The sequence below is a fragment of the Lethenteron reissneri genome, unplaced genomic scaffold (assembly GCF_015708825.2).
Source record: "Lethenteron reissneri isolate LAM-NWPU_2019-01 unplaced genomic scaffold, ASM1570882v1 scaffold_1639, whole genome shotgun sequence".
Classification (NCBI taxonomy): Eukaryota; Metazoa; Chordata; class Hyperoartia; order Petromyzontiformes; family Petromyzontidae; genus Lethenteron; species Lethenteron reissneri.
In genome coordinates, this window is record NW_026891376.1 from 6159316 (window position 1) to 6175747 (window position 16432).

The window sequence follows — 16432 nt, forward strand, 5'->3', positions numbered from 1 at the left end:
GCTTCGCTAGGAACCTTGCTACCCAGGGTTCGATTCCCGCTCACGGCCACCAACACTGGTGTCGCGTGCCGTGCCGGCCTTCATCGGTGCTGCTCGCTACGGCTACACGGGGAGGCCCAGGAGCGGCTGAGGTAATCGTCAGCAGTGTTGGTGGCCGTGAGCGGGAGTCGAACTTGGAGGGCAGCGTGGTGTTCACCGCAATAATACTGCCCGCTCCCCGACTGGTACACGGTACGTACAGTGCAGGGTGCACAGAACTCGCGGCGTCTCTCACACGGTCCGGGTCTCTGCGTGGAGAGCGGGAGACGAAGGCGAGGGTCACACAGGGTCTCAACACGAGTCACGTCACATCACAGACTCATCCTCACCGTTAACCAACATCATCAACACAAACCCACATCATTAACACGGACCCACATCATTAACAAGAAACTCACATCATCAACACGAGCTTACATCATAACCATTCACCCACAACACTGCACATCTGTGAGAAAAAGCTGTATAGCTCATCAGACTCCTCCAGTATAAGTATTCTGATTCTGACATGAACTCACATTGTCACCACTCACAACACACCACCACTATCAGTAACACCACTAACACCACCATTCCTCCTGCCAGTACACTACACAGACACACACACGTCCTCACCACTCACATCACCACTCACTCACAGGTTTTTTTTTCCGGTAAAGTCACGTAGGTAAAACATCAAAATTAATAAAAATAAAACAAAAATCACGACGTTTCGGAGGCAACACAAGTCTCCGTCATCAGGTGGGACCGTCACAGCCGGATTAGCTGCATCAAGTGAGGCAATGATTCAAGATGTAATCCCTTAAAAGCAAGTTGAGGGGGAGGAGAGGGGGGGGGAGCTCATCAGAATGTGGTAGCCAATGAATGGAACGTATCGGGAGGGAGGGGGGCGAGGCTCAAAGACGGCACGGAGTGCCACGTACAACGCATCGGGAGGGGGAGGTGAGCGGGGCCAAAAGAATGGACGACGGCGTGGACGCGGTTGCTGTTGCACAACGCCAACGCATTGGACAGAGAGGGGGAGGGGAGGCCTGATACACATGATAGAAAAAGAACGAAAATGCCCATGTTTATACCAATGCTGGCTGAACAATGAAGAGAGTACTGTTAAACACTGGGGATGTTAACACTCGGTAAAGTAAAGTAAAATAGTGCCTGTCAGATAAGATGGTCAAAAAAAGTGTAATTAAGTCTTTTTTGCGTGGTTGATCACATCTTTCCAATGATTACTAAGTTTGTACCCATCATCACGGTTGAAATTATGTCTGTGTTTGTATATTTGTATGGCTTCGTGTACAAACCTTTGATGGTAGCCGGGAGGTTTGCAGAGAACCTTGGTCTCGGAAAAGACAATTTCATGAGAGACATTTCCTCCAGAGTCGCCGCCTGTGACAAATAAAAATCGCCAGAAGTGGGGGCGGGGCCCGGTGAGCACGCCCTCGTGACGCAACAGCCCGTAAGCCCCTCCCCCCCAGTACCTTCCCCACCCCGACGCCCCCCTCCCCCCACGAACACCACCAAAGACAAAGCTCCCCCGTAATAGCCTTAACAGACCACCACTAACACCACCACTAACAACAATCCCACCATTAACCACCACCACTAACACCCCCACCACCAATAACAACCCCACCACCACTAACACCTCCACCACCACTAACACCACTACTACCACACCACCACTAATACACAGCTCGGATCCACTCCTCTCGGCTGATCTCCACACGCGATGATGATGCTGCTGCTGCTGCTTCTGCTGCTGCTCTCTCCGCGCCTTTCGACCGCCGCCTTTCGTCCAAACCTATGGGTGAGTACATGTGTTTGTATACATGTTTTTTCGTGCCTGTGTGTTGCTGTTAAAGGTTATATTGGTTATGTTTGTATTTTGTAATTCACAGGTTCACAGATTTTTGGTTCCCCTGCGTACCTTGCCCCAGAGGCATACCTGGGCCACATGTCATCTTTCCCGGTTGACATGTGGGGGCTGGGGTGTACAGTGGCCGAGTTGGCTACCGGGCGCATCCTCTTTCCGGCCATCAACAAACACGACCAGCTCCCGTGTTATATGGAGGTATTGCCCACACAGCAGTAACACTGACAATTCCGTTATTGAGTGATCAATTTCATGACCAATTTGCTCTTGAAATCGCGCAACTCAGGCATTGCTTCTAACCATGTTTTTCACTTCTCATCGAGTATTTCCGCATCAAGGGTATTAAAATAATATTCAGAATTGGTATGACCAATTGAACATGCGACAGGAAATACTTCCTTACAATTCCCTGAGCAGACCACTTGAGTCGTCTCTTCTGTGAGAAAGAGGCGTACGACTGCTCGCGACTGGTTGCATGGTTGTCCACACACAAGCTACTGAGTTGGATACAACCGCATGACAGAACCAATTACTCAGGCGTAGACCTGTCATGGTAACTGTGAGCGGAACGCATAGATTTTTAGAGCTGGTGTTATGACTCGTGATAGATTATTGCATGAGGCCACGGATTGGCCAAATGTAACCCTACACCACCTGCAAATAATTTGAATTGTCAGATGAACGAGCATTTATCGCGCCAATTATTGTTGTTTCATCTCAACTGCTTGTAATGAAGAAAATTCTCACAACCATATAAGCAATTTCAAATGACGCCACGGGACCCATTACCTCCGCTGTGAATGAGGCAGATGGTGCATAGTATTTTGTGGTTTAATACCGCAGTAAAGACCAGGGCAGTCACTGGGATTGATCCGTGAACTTCTGCAACGTGCGGCGTTCGCGGTTTTGCTGGGCCATGCCAATAACACTGCCCCGTGCCTGCATGCGAGAACCATCGGGAGCGGTAGCCGAGTGGTTAGCACCCTGACCGTGTGGTGTTGAATGTTGGACCAGTCCTTGGCCTCTCAAATATCGACTCAGCATTAAATCAATACCTGGAGTGATTTGTAAAATAGTTGCTGTGGTGTGGCCTTGGGTGCTGTGCCATCATCAGTAGGTGCTCACAAACAGAACTTTCCACACAAGTGTGTCAATACTGTATGGGTGATCATTGTCTCTGTGTGAATTGTGTGTAGATCCTCGGGATGCCGCCTCAGAATTTGATTGATGACGCGCCTGAGAGAAACAAGTACTTTGGTGAGTGAAGGGGCGTGCGGGAGAATCGCGTTAAGTTTGAGGGGGAGCTGGGTCCGTTAAGAGTCTAGTGGGGCATTACTTTGTATATTCAACTACTTCCACATGTGTTTTGGCAGTCAATATGATTCGTAATGCATTTTGCATTTTTGGGGATGTCTGTGTGAGGCTGTGTGTCTGTGTGAGATTCTATGGGTCTATTTGCAAGTATATTGTCCCTGTGCGAGTCTTTGGGTTTCTGTGTCAGTCAATGTCTGTGTGTGATTCTATGGGTCTTAGTGCAAGTATATTGTCTGTGTGTTTCGATGGGTATTTGTGTGAGTCAATGGGTGTCTGTGTCTCTGTGCGAGTCTGTGTCTCTGTGTTTGCCAATGTGTCTTCCTGTGATTCTATGGGTCTTTGGGCAAATATAGTCTTTGTGTGAGCTATGGGTCTCTGTGTGAGTCTATGGGTCTATGTGTGTGTCTATGGATATATGTTTGAGTCTATGGGTCTCTGTGTGGGTGTATGGGTCTATGTGTGGGTGTATGGGTCTATGTGTGAGGTTATGGGTCTCTGTGTGAGTCTATGGGTATCTGTGTGAGTCTATGGGTGTCTGTGTGAGGCTGTGTGTCTGTGTGATATTTTGTGGGTCTAATTGCAAGTATATTGTCCCAGTGAGTGAGTATTTGGGTTTCTGTGTGAGTCAATGGGTGTCTGTGTGAGGCTGTGTGTCTGTGTGTGAGTCTATGGGTCTTAGTGCAAGTATATTGTCTTTGTGTGAGTTTATGGGTCTCTGTGAGTCTATGGGTCTCTATGTGATTATATGGGTCTTTGTGCAAGTATATTGTCCCTGTGTGAATCTATGAGTCGATGTATGTCTGTGTCTCTGTGTGATTCAATGGGTCTTTGTGAAAGTATATTGTTTCTGTGTGAGTCTATGGGTCTCTGTGTGAGTCAATGGGTGTCTGTGTGAGGCTGTGTGTCTGTGTGAGATTCTATGGGTCTATTTGCAAGTATATTGTCCCTGTGTGAGTCTTTGGGTATTTGTGTGAGTCAATGGGTGTCTGTGTCTCTGTGCGAGTCTGTGTCTCTGTGTTTGCCAATGTGTCTTCCTGTGATTCTATGGGTCTTTGGGCAAGTATAGTCTTTGTGTGAGTTTATGGGTCTCTGTGTGAGTCTATGGGTCTCTGTGTGTGTCTATGGGTATATGTTTGAGTCTATAGGTCTCTGTGTGGGTGTATGGGTCTATGTGTGGGTGTATGGGTCTATGTGTGAGGTTATGGGTCTCTGTGTGAGTCTATGGGTATCTGTGTGAGTCTATGGGTCTCTGTGGGATTTTTTTCTCTGTGTGTGTCATTGGGTCTCGGTGTCTATGGGTCTGTGTGCAAGTATATTGTCCCTATGTGGGTGTATGGGTCTCTGTGTGAGTCTATGGGTCGCTGTGTTAGTCTATAGGTCTTTGTGCAAGTATATTGTTTCTGTGCGAGTCTTTGGGTTTCTGTGCGAGTCAATGGGTGTCTGTGTGAGGCTGTGTGTCTGTGTGAGATTCTATGGGTCATTGTGCAAGTATATTGTTCCTGCGTGAGTCTTTGGGTTTCTGTGTGAGTCAATGGGTGTCTGTGTGAGGCTGTGTGTCTGTGTATGATTCTATGGGTCTTAGTGCAGCCGTCCTCCCCTAATTAGCGCGAATAATCGAGAGTCTACTGTACTTGGCTCCCATTGCCACTGCTTTGCAGCACTGAGTAATGAGCGAAAGCCCACGAGCACAAGGGGACAACATTCACAGGGCCGCACAGACAAGTCACGTGCCCCAACTTTCTATACTGCCACCTTTCAGCCCCATGAGTTTACAGGCACGTGCCACCACCTCGGTCAGATCAGTAAATGCAATCACGTAAAATTGTCCATTGCAATGATTGATGTTGATTGACGTGGCTCTGTTGCTGTCCCCTTTGTGGGCCGAGTCGTCTGCGCGGGAGCAGGAAATTGTTATCATTGAGCACGCGCATCGATCTATCGTGAGTTCTACAATTTTAGTTTAATTCATTAACCAACTCAATTTTCTTAACTTAAACATAACTTATACCACTATACTTTAGTGGTTTTTGGCATAGAGATCCACGGAAGATGAATATTTGGGATTATCCACGATTTTGAATTATCCGTGGCCATCCTCCCGGTCATTAGTGTGGAAAATGGAGAGTCTACTGTAATCAACAATCCTTTTTTGGCCCAATATTGAATAATCCTTTGATAAACACATGCTTGGTTTTGTTTTTCCAAGGTAAGTCCCAAATAGCAATAGGATTCATACCAACCCCTCTTGTACATTTGATCACCTTTTCAAGTTGCTGCGATCCCCAGTCGGTCGCACAGAGGTGATGCGTAAAGTAAAGGCCGACCGAAATTCGGTTTCGGTGCCGAAAGTTGGCAAATGGCCGCTTTCGACATACGTTTGGTTTCGGCCGAAAGTACATTTTTTACTTTCGGTTTACTTTCGGTTTCGGCCGAAACTGATATTGACTTTCGGTCAACCGAAGATCTATTTTTAGAATATTACGCTAGTGCTACGTTTATCTCTCTGCCTATCGGCCGGTCAGTCGGCGCTAGGCAATCCTGCGATAGGCTGCAAAAACACATCAGCAGCAGCTTGGGAGCGAGGTTACAGCCGCAACGATGGTCTGTTAATGTCAACAGACGGCAGCCTGCTTTTGCATCCGTGGGTGGAGTCTCTTTGGCGGGACGACAACAAAGTGCCGTTGTTGTCTGTTCCCAGCCGCCTGCCCGCCTTGGCTTATGTGTTGCGTTCTCTTCAGTCTATACGCGTGTTGATACCGAGATTCGAAGTCTGACAATATTCTTCTTGGTTCTTTCGGTAAAGTCACTTAGAAGGGAAGTAATAAAATAATAAAAATAAAACATAATAAAAAAATGAAGAATTCTTCACCTGAGGACAGCTGCTTGCGTTGTGGCCGAAACGTCGTGAGAATTATTTTATTATGTTTTATTTTTATTATTTTATTATTTCCCTTCTATGTGACTTTACCGAAAGAACCAAGAAGATGAATCCCTGTAGTCACGAAAGCTTTAAATCGAAATCTGACAATATTGTTATTCAGTTAGTTAATAGTTACGTAGCGAATTAGTGATAACAAAATTACGAATCTGAGTGAAGTAGAAAATTAAACTTAATAAACGGAGCAGTTAATCACTAAAGTCGATTCTGATGCAAGAAACAGCAACCTGCTGGGCGAGAATGCGGAAAAACTGGTATTTCTTAACTACAACATTCGTTTGTTTAGATATAATCACTAAGTAACACCTAAAGATTTGATATTTAACGACTCTTACTGCAGGCTCTGAATGATTAGTTCTAGATACATATTTTATTAAAGTAGCATTGCATCATGACCTATATATAAAAAATGAAAATTTGTGAATGTGTCTGTTCAAAATGTTTAGCGTACTTCCTGACATGCAACAAACTTTAAATTTGCCATGTGGGTACTTTCCATACTGTACACCATGCATACACTTTGGTATTATTTTTTGGGGGGGGGGGGGGCGGTGCAATAATGCATATATTTTGCACGGCAAGCGAGCTGTGACGTCACATCTGTCATGTCACCCGCGCATGTGTAGCGCTTAGCGCTACGAACATGGCGTGGTGCTGGCCACCCACCCCCTCGTGTGCCATGCCGGCCTTCATAGGTACTCGCTAACAGCACTTGCCCCCTACAGTCTCACAGGCTACATGGTGGATTTTTGTCCTTATCCTGTGTGTATGTAGGGGGGGGCAGCGACTGCGTAGCGATTCGCGCGCTGCGCTACAAACCCGACGACCAAAGTTCAATTCCCACTCATGGCCACCGCCGGTGACGATTATTTGAACTGGTCCTGGGCCTCCCCTAGGTCGACTCAGCCTCAAACGAGTAAGTGGTGTGTCAACATCGCCACTGGGGAGACAAAGGCAGCCGGCCGTGGTGAATCCAAGTCCCGGGCGAAGCCGGGTAGTAAAGCTAGTATTTCATAAATCTTGTGTTCGGTAACTTTGGTTATAAACCTTTCTGTTTTGGTCTCGGTCGAAAGTGTAGTTAAACTTTCGGTTTCGGCCGAAAGTGAAGTTCAACTTTCGGTTTCGGCTTCGGTTTCGGCCAAAAGCCAATATTTAACTTTCGGTCTGGTTTCGGTTTGGGCCGAAACCAGAAATTCAGTTTCGGTCATCCTCTAGCGTCAATGCTTCAGCCTACAACACGCCATGGCAACGTAACTGGTACTGGGCAACTATCTGAACGCTGGAATAAAAAAAACCCGTCTTTCTTGCAACCAAAAACGGCAGGATGGATATGCATGGTGTGCATGCATAATGTGAATGTATGTCTGTTGATTATCCTATGAATAACCCAACCGATATTGGATATCCATTGTAATTTATATGCATTTATAACCCCCCCCCCCCGGCCTTCGGCCTAATTGCCCCACAAGTGAGACATCACATTTATCTCTTGAGAAATCCTCCTGCTTCGCTCTTAACAACCCTGGCTATCGCCTGTTGATGTGAGTTGGAATTACTGACAAAACGTCGTACTCGAATTGTAAATTTTATTTTATACCTACGTGACTTTACCAAAAGAACCAAAGAGTATTGAATTGTAAATGTTGGGGGTTTACTCTCGAACACACCAGTGTGCTGAACTAGTAACGAATTAGCACGTTTTGATTACGTGACAAACCTCACTACAGTAATTGGCTGTTGGCAGTGGCGGGTTGAACGACACATTCATATTTACGTCGTCTAACCCCAAAACCTCGATTATGGATAATGGTCGTGAAAGCTTGAGGTCTTCTTGGGGTAAACAAACTTATGAATATTTATGTTGAACTTCTTTCGCACCGTACATAGCCAACTGTGCTAATCGGAGGTGTGGAAATAGAAAAAGCCTTGGTTGGGAACGCAGCTAAAAGGCCTGGTGACAGAAGTGACCTGTCTGCTATTTTACATCTCTAGGTTTCAATCAACTCATTGCCCAGCATAAATTTAAACGTGAACTCGACTACGGGAACAGACCTGAATCTGACCGTCAGAACGGAGGCTTTGGATTCGGACCGTGGCCCAGGTGCAGTGGTTTGTGCTGTACAGAGCCCTCGACAAGATCGGTGCCAGACGCCAGCGCCGCGGCCGCCCTGCGCGAGCGACCGCTCGGGGTAGAGCGGCCGAGGCTTCCCACCAAATCGCTCCTCCAGCATTTCCTTCAGCCTGCACGCCCCGCACACACAGGCCGCAACGCGATGTCCACACACAATAAAAAAAATGCCACACTCCAAGTGCTATGAGGCTCCATCCACACGGTGGCGCTGCTACACAAAGCAATGAAGCACGGCTGTTACGAAGACTTAGGGAGTTTAGTCATTTGTGGAATTGTTTTTTTAACTTGTCATGGGACCTTGTTGTCAGCATCGAAGTATAAAGAATAACAATAAGTTTTACCCTTTCTGGCAATAAAACATGTCTTAAGATGTTCAAACACCAAATAGATCACGTTACATTTTTCATGAATGGAAAACTTGTTTCTCTAGTCCAGCGGTCGGGAACCTATGGCTCGCGAGCCATATATGGCTCTTCCGGTGACGGCATATGGCTCCCAGACAATTTTGAGTTGGAAAAAATAATAATAATAAAAAATCAGTTTGGAACTGATTTTAAAATACTTGTGATATTGTTTAATAATACTGTGTCATTTTAAAGTAAACAGAAATTAGTTTTGAAGATAAATTTCACGGGTCACGCCTGCATGAAGCTCAACCTCACCACGTATGAACCAGACTACAAGGCCATCAGCAAAACCATGCAGCACCAGAAGTCGCATTAAAAGTAAGACATATTTAATTTATTATACGTTAAAAATACTATATGGCTCTCAATGAAATATATTTAGAAATATTTGGCTTTTATGGCTCTCCCAGTCAAAAAGGTTCCCGACCCCTGCTCTAGTCCATACCACGAGCCACTGGTCCAACATTCCTCGTAACATTCAGCAATTCCCTTTCTGCCACGCAACATGCTGCAGGTCAACGTTTTGGAGGGCGTTGGCTCTGCATAGGCTATTGAGGCCCAGAGTCCTGGGCTGGGCAACAGTCGAGACCGCCGCGGGTCATTGACACGGAGCGGCCCCAACGAGTCACAACGCCGCTAGAGTGAAAGCTCGCGATCGAGAGTCGCCGCGCCATCTGAACGAGCCATGTTCCACATGGTCAGGGCTGTCAACGTTCTTGCCCAACTCACGGCGGCTCGCTTTGACGCTGCTGAGCACGCTTCCACGCATGCTCGGAATGGAGGCGGGCCGTTAACGCTCCGTGTAGAGCAAACTCTAGCGCTTCCATGTAACTCGGCTGTCTGCGCCGCGATCTACAATGTTAGCTGGAGTGCAGACTTACTGAGGATCTGATAAAGCAATCTTGAGCAATGCCACTATGTATTGGGCCTGCCTTCATTGCACCTGTGCACGTTGCGCCCACGCGAGTGGTGCCTGTATGCTTGTGGGTAGGGGATGGGTGAGGTTTGTGGGTAGGGAGTAGGGAAGGGTGAGGATTGTGATAAGGGAGTGGTGAGGGACGAGGCTTGTGGGTAGGGAAGGGTGAGGCTTGTGGGTAGGGGGTGGACACTGGGAACTGTGGGTACTCTGTGCCCGCCCTATATAACTTTATCTGCAGCGTGTTCCGCAGGCCGCGAAGGGAATTTCTGAACCTTGTGAATGTTGGACGGTGGCTGGCAGTATAGTGTCATGGTGGCGTGGTATACAGGAGGGCAGTGGGTTCCATCCCGACCCTGACGCCTGCTGTAAATTTGGAGTTTGCATGTTCCCTCCGCAGTCGCGTGGATTTTTCTCTGGGTCCTCTGGTTTTCCCCTCTACATTTAGATTCAAGATGCCTTAATAGTATTTGGCTAATTAAAATTTGCACATAAGCCCCTTCGTTGAACTATTATTTGTAGTGAAATGAGAGCGTAAATGGGGTTTGCTGCTGGGCTCTGGCCCAATCACACGGCCCGGGTTATTGGGGGGCGGAGCCCGGTATGGGGGGCGTGTGGGAGGGGCCGCCGTTCACCTCGGCTCCAATTGGAAGCGAGGTGAATGGGGGTGGAGCCAGCAGGGCAGTATGGGAAGGCCGTATCTGACGATCCGGAAGGGGAGGAGTCAGGGTCACGTGGGGGAGAGGATAGAAGTGGGAGCTCGGAAGAGATCGGGGGAGTTGCGGAGTAAAGAGGCTGAGCCACGTTGGGTGGTGAGAGGAGATCTGCACCATCGGCCACGTGGCCGAAGGACCTTCAGCACGCCGTCGGCCAGCGGAGTGCGGGAGTGGAGGAGCTAACGGAGGAGCGTGCGTGGGCGCGCGCGAGGAGACGCTGGTCCCCTGTCAGGACTAGCGGGGTGTGAGGAAGAGTGGAGGAGCCGATGAGGTCGCGCGTGCGGGGCGCGCGCTAGACGACGCTGGTCCGCGGACAGGACCAGCGGGGTGCGGAGAAAGAAACTAAATAAAAGGCCAAAGGAGACCAACAGTGACCAACGAAGTCTTTTATTACAGTAGCCAGGTCACTTCTGAAAAATAGCTATATAGTTCAGTAGGCACTTAAAATAAAAAAGTTTAGTTTATAGCAGTTAGTATAAAAAAAAGAGAAATGCAATAAACATGTCACCACGCATTATCGCGCACACGGAGATGAGCCGAGCGGCCGCAGAGGCGAGGGGGAGAGCGGTCATGCTCACGTGGGTAGGAAATTTCCAAGCGCTTCGTCGGGCTGCAGGTAGAAGGAGGCCGGGGACCTGACGAAGGAGACGAAGGTGTGAGTAGGCGTCATCGCAAAACACCAATACCGCCCCTAGCCACGGGGCTAGACACAACACAGATACCCCCCCCTAGCCACGGGGCTGGACACAACACAGATACCCCCCTTGCCACGGGGCTGGACACAACACAGATACCCCCCTTGCCACGGGGCTGGACACAACACAGATACCCCCCTTGCCACGGGGCTGGACACAACACAGATACCCCCTTGCCACGGGGCTGGACACAACACCAATACCCCCCCTTGCCACGGGGCTGGACACAACACAGATACCCCCCTTGCCACGGGGCTGGACACAACACCAATACCCCCCCTTGCCACAGGGCTGGACACAACACAGATACCCCCCTTGCCACGGGGCTGGACACAACACAGATACCCCCCTTGCCACGGGGCTGGACACAACACAGATACCCCCTTGCCACGGGGCTGGACACAACACAGATACCCCCCGTGCCACGGGGCTGGACACAACACAGATACCCCCCTTGCCACGGGGCTGGACACAACACAGATACCCCCCTTGCCACGGGGCTGGACACAACACAGATACCCCCTTGCCACGGGGCTGGACACAACACCAATACCCCCCCTTGCCACGGGGCTGGACACAACACAGATACCCCCCCCTTGCCATGTGGCTGGACACAACACAGATACCCCCCTTGCCACGGGGCTGGACACAACACAGATACCCCCCTTGCCACGGGGCTGGACACAACACAGATACCCCCCTTGCCACGGGGCTGGACACAACACAGATACCCCCTTGCCACGGGGCTGGACACAACACCAATACCCCCCCTTGCCACGGGGCTGGACACAACACAGATACCCCCCTTGCCACGGGGCTGGACACAACACCAATACCCCCCCTTGCCACAGGGCTGGACACAACACAGATACCCCCCTTGCCACGGGGCTGGACACAACACAGATACCCCCCTTGCCACGGGGCTGGACACAACACAGATACCCCCCTTGCCACGGGGCTGGACACAACACAGATACCCCCCTTGCCACGGGGCTGGACACAACACAGATACCCCCCGTGCCACGGGGCTGGACACAACACAGATACCCCCCTTGCCACGGGGCTGGACACAACACAGATACCCCCCGTGCCACGGGGCTGGACACAACACAGATACCCCCCTTGCCACGGGGCTGGACACAACACAGATACCCCCTTGCCACGGGGCTGGACACAACACAGATACCCCCTTGCCACGGGGCTGGACACAACACAGATACCCCCCCTTGCCAGGGGGCTGGACAAAACACAGATACCCCCCCCCCTTGCCATGGGGCTGGACACAACACAGATATCCTCCTTGATACTGGGCTGAGTGCATAAGCAACTGAAGTAGAATTTTGTTAAATAAAGTACATACAGTAAAAAACTCATGAAATAAACTTAAATGAAGAAAACTAGCAATAGAAACATGGGGAAAAACAAGCTTTCAGAATATAAAACAAGCAATGACATAATGCTACGAAATGAAAGATTTACATAAGACGACAATAAATGCCTTAACCCTCGTGGAGCTCAAGCGAGGCGTAAGGTTGCCCCTCGCCTTACGTCTCGCTCCACGGTATTCATCCGCAAACCTCACTGTGCTGCAATATTTGCGCTTATGTAATTAACGCAAGAATGTCTGCATATCGATGTTTTATTGTTACATGATTTATGGAAGCATTCCCATTAGGTTAGATTTCCTCAAGTCAGATATTTCGCAACCTGTGGACTGTCTGTACATGAAGGAAGATTCGCATTGCCGTTTACGACAGATGCTGGTTAGTGAAGAGCATTCCAGATTGTAGAATGCCGGATAACAATATATTTTCCTGTATTTTAATACATCTTTACTTTCCAACGATGAGCTGTACTAGTCATGAATTGGCATGTTTTGGTTACGTGACAAACCTTACTAATTGACCGTATTGGGTGGTGCCGGGATTAACGACATTTATTATATTTACGCAATCTAACCCAAAAACCTCGATTATGGACATTGGTCGCGAAAGCCTGCTACATATTCAACTGACAGCTTGGTAGTGTACCATTAAAATGTCAAGCAGCAACATTTTCAAAAGAGAAAGCGTACAAAAAAGATGGCATCACCGTTTGTCCCTCTCCGATTGCTTGCCAAATACAAGGAAACTATTGCAAACGTGGCAGAGTGAGTAAAACTCGTAACTGCAAATCACAGACAGAAGCAAGCGACATCTTGTGTCGTTGACTCGGATTCATCCATTCTGGTCCCTTGCAAAATGTTTTTGACAATGCCTGAAAAACTTCGCTTTCACTGTTAACAAATAAATCTTTGGCTCATATTTGCAGGTTGTTTTATCCACTGCAGTAGCACCCAGTTACACCACTGGGGACTTCACACGAAACCAGCCGAGAGGCGTTTTGATAACACGTTCACATACAAAAGACAAAGATCCCCCGTGTAGCCTTAACAGACTGTTGGGGCAAGTGCCGATAGTGAGTAGCATCCATGAAGGCCGGCACGGCACGAGAGGGTGTTTGGCCAACATCAAGCCCAGCCGCCTTTGTCTCCCCAGTGGCGTTGTTTACACACTGTACCAGGTACTCATTTGACGCCGAGTCAACTTTAGGGGAGGTCCAGGACTGGTTCATATAATCGTCACCAGTGTTGGCGGCCATGAGCGGGAATCGAACTCGTGTCGCCGGGTTCGTAGCGCAGCGTAGCGCTAACCGCTGCACTATTGTGCACATGCAGGCAGATACAAACACCCTGACATACACACTCGTACACAACGTGGCCATACGACTGTCGTAGCTGTACCTTGCAGGTCGGGCACACAAACTCGCAGCCCGCGCGTGCCTTTGTCCTGCAGGCATGCTCCACACAAGACGCGTGTCCGCACACCGGCAGCAGGTAGGGGCGGCTGCGTGACGCGTCCCAGGCTCCACTGGGAAACAGACATTTTTTAAAATCCCAACCAAGGCATGGGATCAGAACAAGTGCTAAGGCAGCACCTGACGCGCAAAGACAGCGTCGACTTTTCCCATTTGAAAGCGGCCACTCCTCGTCATCATCACAGATTAAGGGGTCTGTAATTATGACGATAGACCTGATTTTCATTCAATCAGGTCTATAATTGAATGACAATCGTAGACCTGATTTTCATTCATTTAGGATTTTCTTTGGACGTCAGCTAATAAAGTAGATTATCGATTATTCGTGCTGACAGGGAGGACAGCCGCGGATAATTCAAAATCGCGGACATTAGATTACTTTTATTTAAACTATGAACTTCATACATTAACAGTACATCTAGCAACTAATTTACCTGGTGGTATTGAAACAATTCTTACATGCTTGTGTTGAACCAATGCCGCTTGAAATGATACAACAGCAGGCGTTGACGATGAAAAGCGTAAAAAACTATTCTGAGTTTATTGTCCCTTATTTTATGGCCGGCTCAGATCTTCTTTCGGGGACTCAATTCGCTACTTTTAGCTCTGAACATCAAGCGTAGCGTGTGAGCCTCTATGAAGGCCAGCAGCGTGCTGTTAGTGGTCGTGTAAGCAGAATCACAGCCGTCTTTGTCTCCCGAATCTACACTCGCAATGAACCGAGTACTCATTTAAGGCCGAACTGACCTAAGGGAGGCTCCCAAGAATGGTTTATATTTCGAGTTGCCGCTGTTTCTCCCCGTCAGAAATTAAATTACCTTCACGCATCTTCATGTGGCGTCTCCTTGAGACGACTTTGTAACTGCACGAGCTAAAGGCGTGTCTTTCTGTAAGCGCCACACTGCCTTACGCGAGACTTCAGTTTTACATTTTCCATCATCTACTCCTTTAACGGATGTAGAAATTTAAACTAACTTCTTTCGCACCGTACGTAGCCAATGGTGCTAATCTGATGTGCGGAGCAAGAACAAACACTAAAACACAAAACGCACGCGCATGTAGGCCGTGCTATAAACAATTACCTTTGATTTCCTGTGCGGGCAAGGACGATACAGTCCACTAAAACTACGAGCACGCGGCACACCACCAGCGGCCACGTCTCCTGCCGCGTGTGCAGGCGGTGCAACTGCACGGGCCCACACGGGCGGGGAGTTGCTGCAGTGCCATGCCACGTGGAGCAGAGGGGGGCATTGGCAGGCTTCATTCTTGTGTTTCTTGCACCAGAACCAGACTCTCACACAGAGACCCAGAGACTCTCACACAGAGACCCAGAGACTCTCACACAGAGATTCTCACACAGAGACCCAGAGACTTACACAGAGACCCAGAGACTCTTACATAGAGACCCAGAGACTCACACAGAGACTCTCACACAGAGACTCACACAGACTCTCACCCAGAGACTCTCACACAGAGACCCAGAGACTCTCACACAGAGACTCAGAGACTCTCACCCAGAGACTCAGAGACTCTCACACAGAGAGACCCTCACACAGACACTCACACAGAGAGACTCTCACACAGAGACTCAGAGACTCTCACACAGAGACTCAGAGACTCTCACCCAGAGACTCTCACACAGAGACTCAGAGACTCTCACCCAGAGACTCGGAGACTCTCACCCAGAGACTCTCACCCAGAGACTCTCACAGAGACTCACACAGAGACTCTCACAGAGAGACTCACACAGAGGCCCAGAGACTCACGCGGCAGCGACTCCGTGAGCAGTGATGGCGGCGCGAGACCGCGCGCGCTGGGTGACACCACGTGGTGCTGACACCACGTGCCGAGTGCGCACGCCGAGTCACGTGGGGGCGGGGCGGCCCATCTTACCTGGGGACAGTGCTGCACTGTAACAGTGGGAGCGGCGGTGCAGCGGTTAGCGCGGCGCTTTGTGTAAACATCGTCACTAGGGAGACAAAGGCGGCCGGGCGTGGTCCTGGCTACCCACTCCCTCGTGTGCCGTGCATAGGTGCTCGCTAACAGCACTTGCCCCAACAGTCTGTTCAGGATATACGGGGGATCTTTGTGAGTGAGTGAGTCTGTGTGAGTGAGTGAGTCTGTGTGAGTGTGTGAGTCTGTGTGAGTGTGTGAGTCTGTGTGAGTGTGTGAGTCTGTGTGAGTGTGTGAGTCTGTGTGAGTGAGTGAGTCTGTGTGAGTGAGTGAGTCTGTGTGAGTGTGTGAGTCTGTGTGAGTGTGTGAGTCTGTGTCAGTGAGTGAGTCTGTGTGAGTGAGTGAGTCTGTGTGAGTCTGTGTGAGTGAGTGATTCTGTGTGAGTGTGTGAGTCTGTGTGAGTCTGTGTGAGTGAGTCTGTGTGAGTGAGTGAGTCTGTGTGAGTGAGTGAGTCTGTGTGAGTGAGTGAGTCTGTGTGAGTGTGTGAGTCTGTGTGAGTGTGTGAGTCTGTGTGAGTGAGTGAGTCTGTGTGAGTGAGTGAGTCTGTGTGAGTGTGTGAGTCTGTGTGAGTGTGTGAGTCTGTGTGAGTGAGTG

At 49.2% G+C, this 16432-nt stretch overlaps 1 protein-coding gene and 1 long non-coding RNA gene across 4 annotated transcripts in view; both read right to left on the reverse strand.

The window, feature by feature from the left end:
- LOC133338983 (uncharacterized) overlaps positions 1-1609 on the reverse strand; it is a 36461-nt gene extending 34852 nt beyond the window's left edge. The window contains exons 1-2 of one of the 2 annotated variants that reach the window (XM_061547123.1): positions 1341-1609; positions 240-287 (exon numbers count right to left, since the gene is read on the reverse strand). The gene's annotated coding sequence lies outside the window, so the exon portion shown is untranslated. Of the gene's footprint in view, positions 1-173; positions 288-1340 lie in introns of both variants that reach the window. The other variant, XM_061547122.1, reaches the window with a different exon arrangement.
- Positions 1610-8105: 6496 nt separating this feature from the next.
- Positions 8106-15678, reverse strand: LOC133338985 (uncharacterized). 2 transcript variants are annotated; one of them, XR_009754641.1, is made up of 5 exons: positions 15652-15678; positions 14968-15100; positions 13812-13938; positions 10913-10969; positions 8106-8405 (listed from the first exon to the last, which is right to left on the reverse strand). It is a non-coding gene; the product is annotated as an uncharacterized LOC133338985 (long non-coding RNA). The 2 variants fall into 2 exon arrangements; XR_009754640.1 differs by lacking the exon at positions 15652-15678 and having other exon boundaries at positions 14968-15165.
- Positions 15679-16432: the final 754 nt, after the last annotated feature.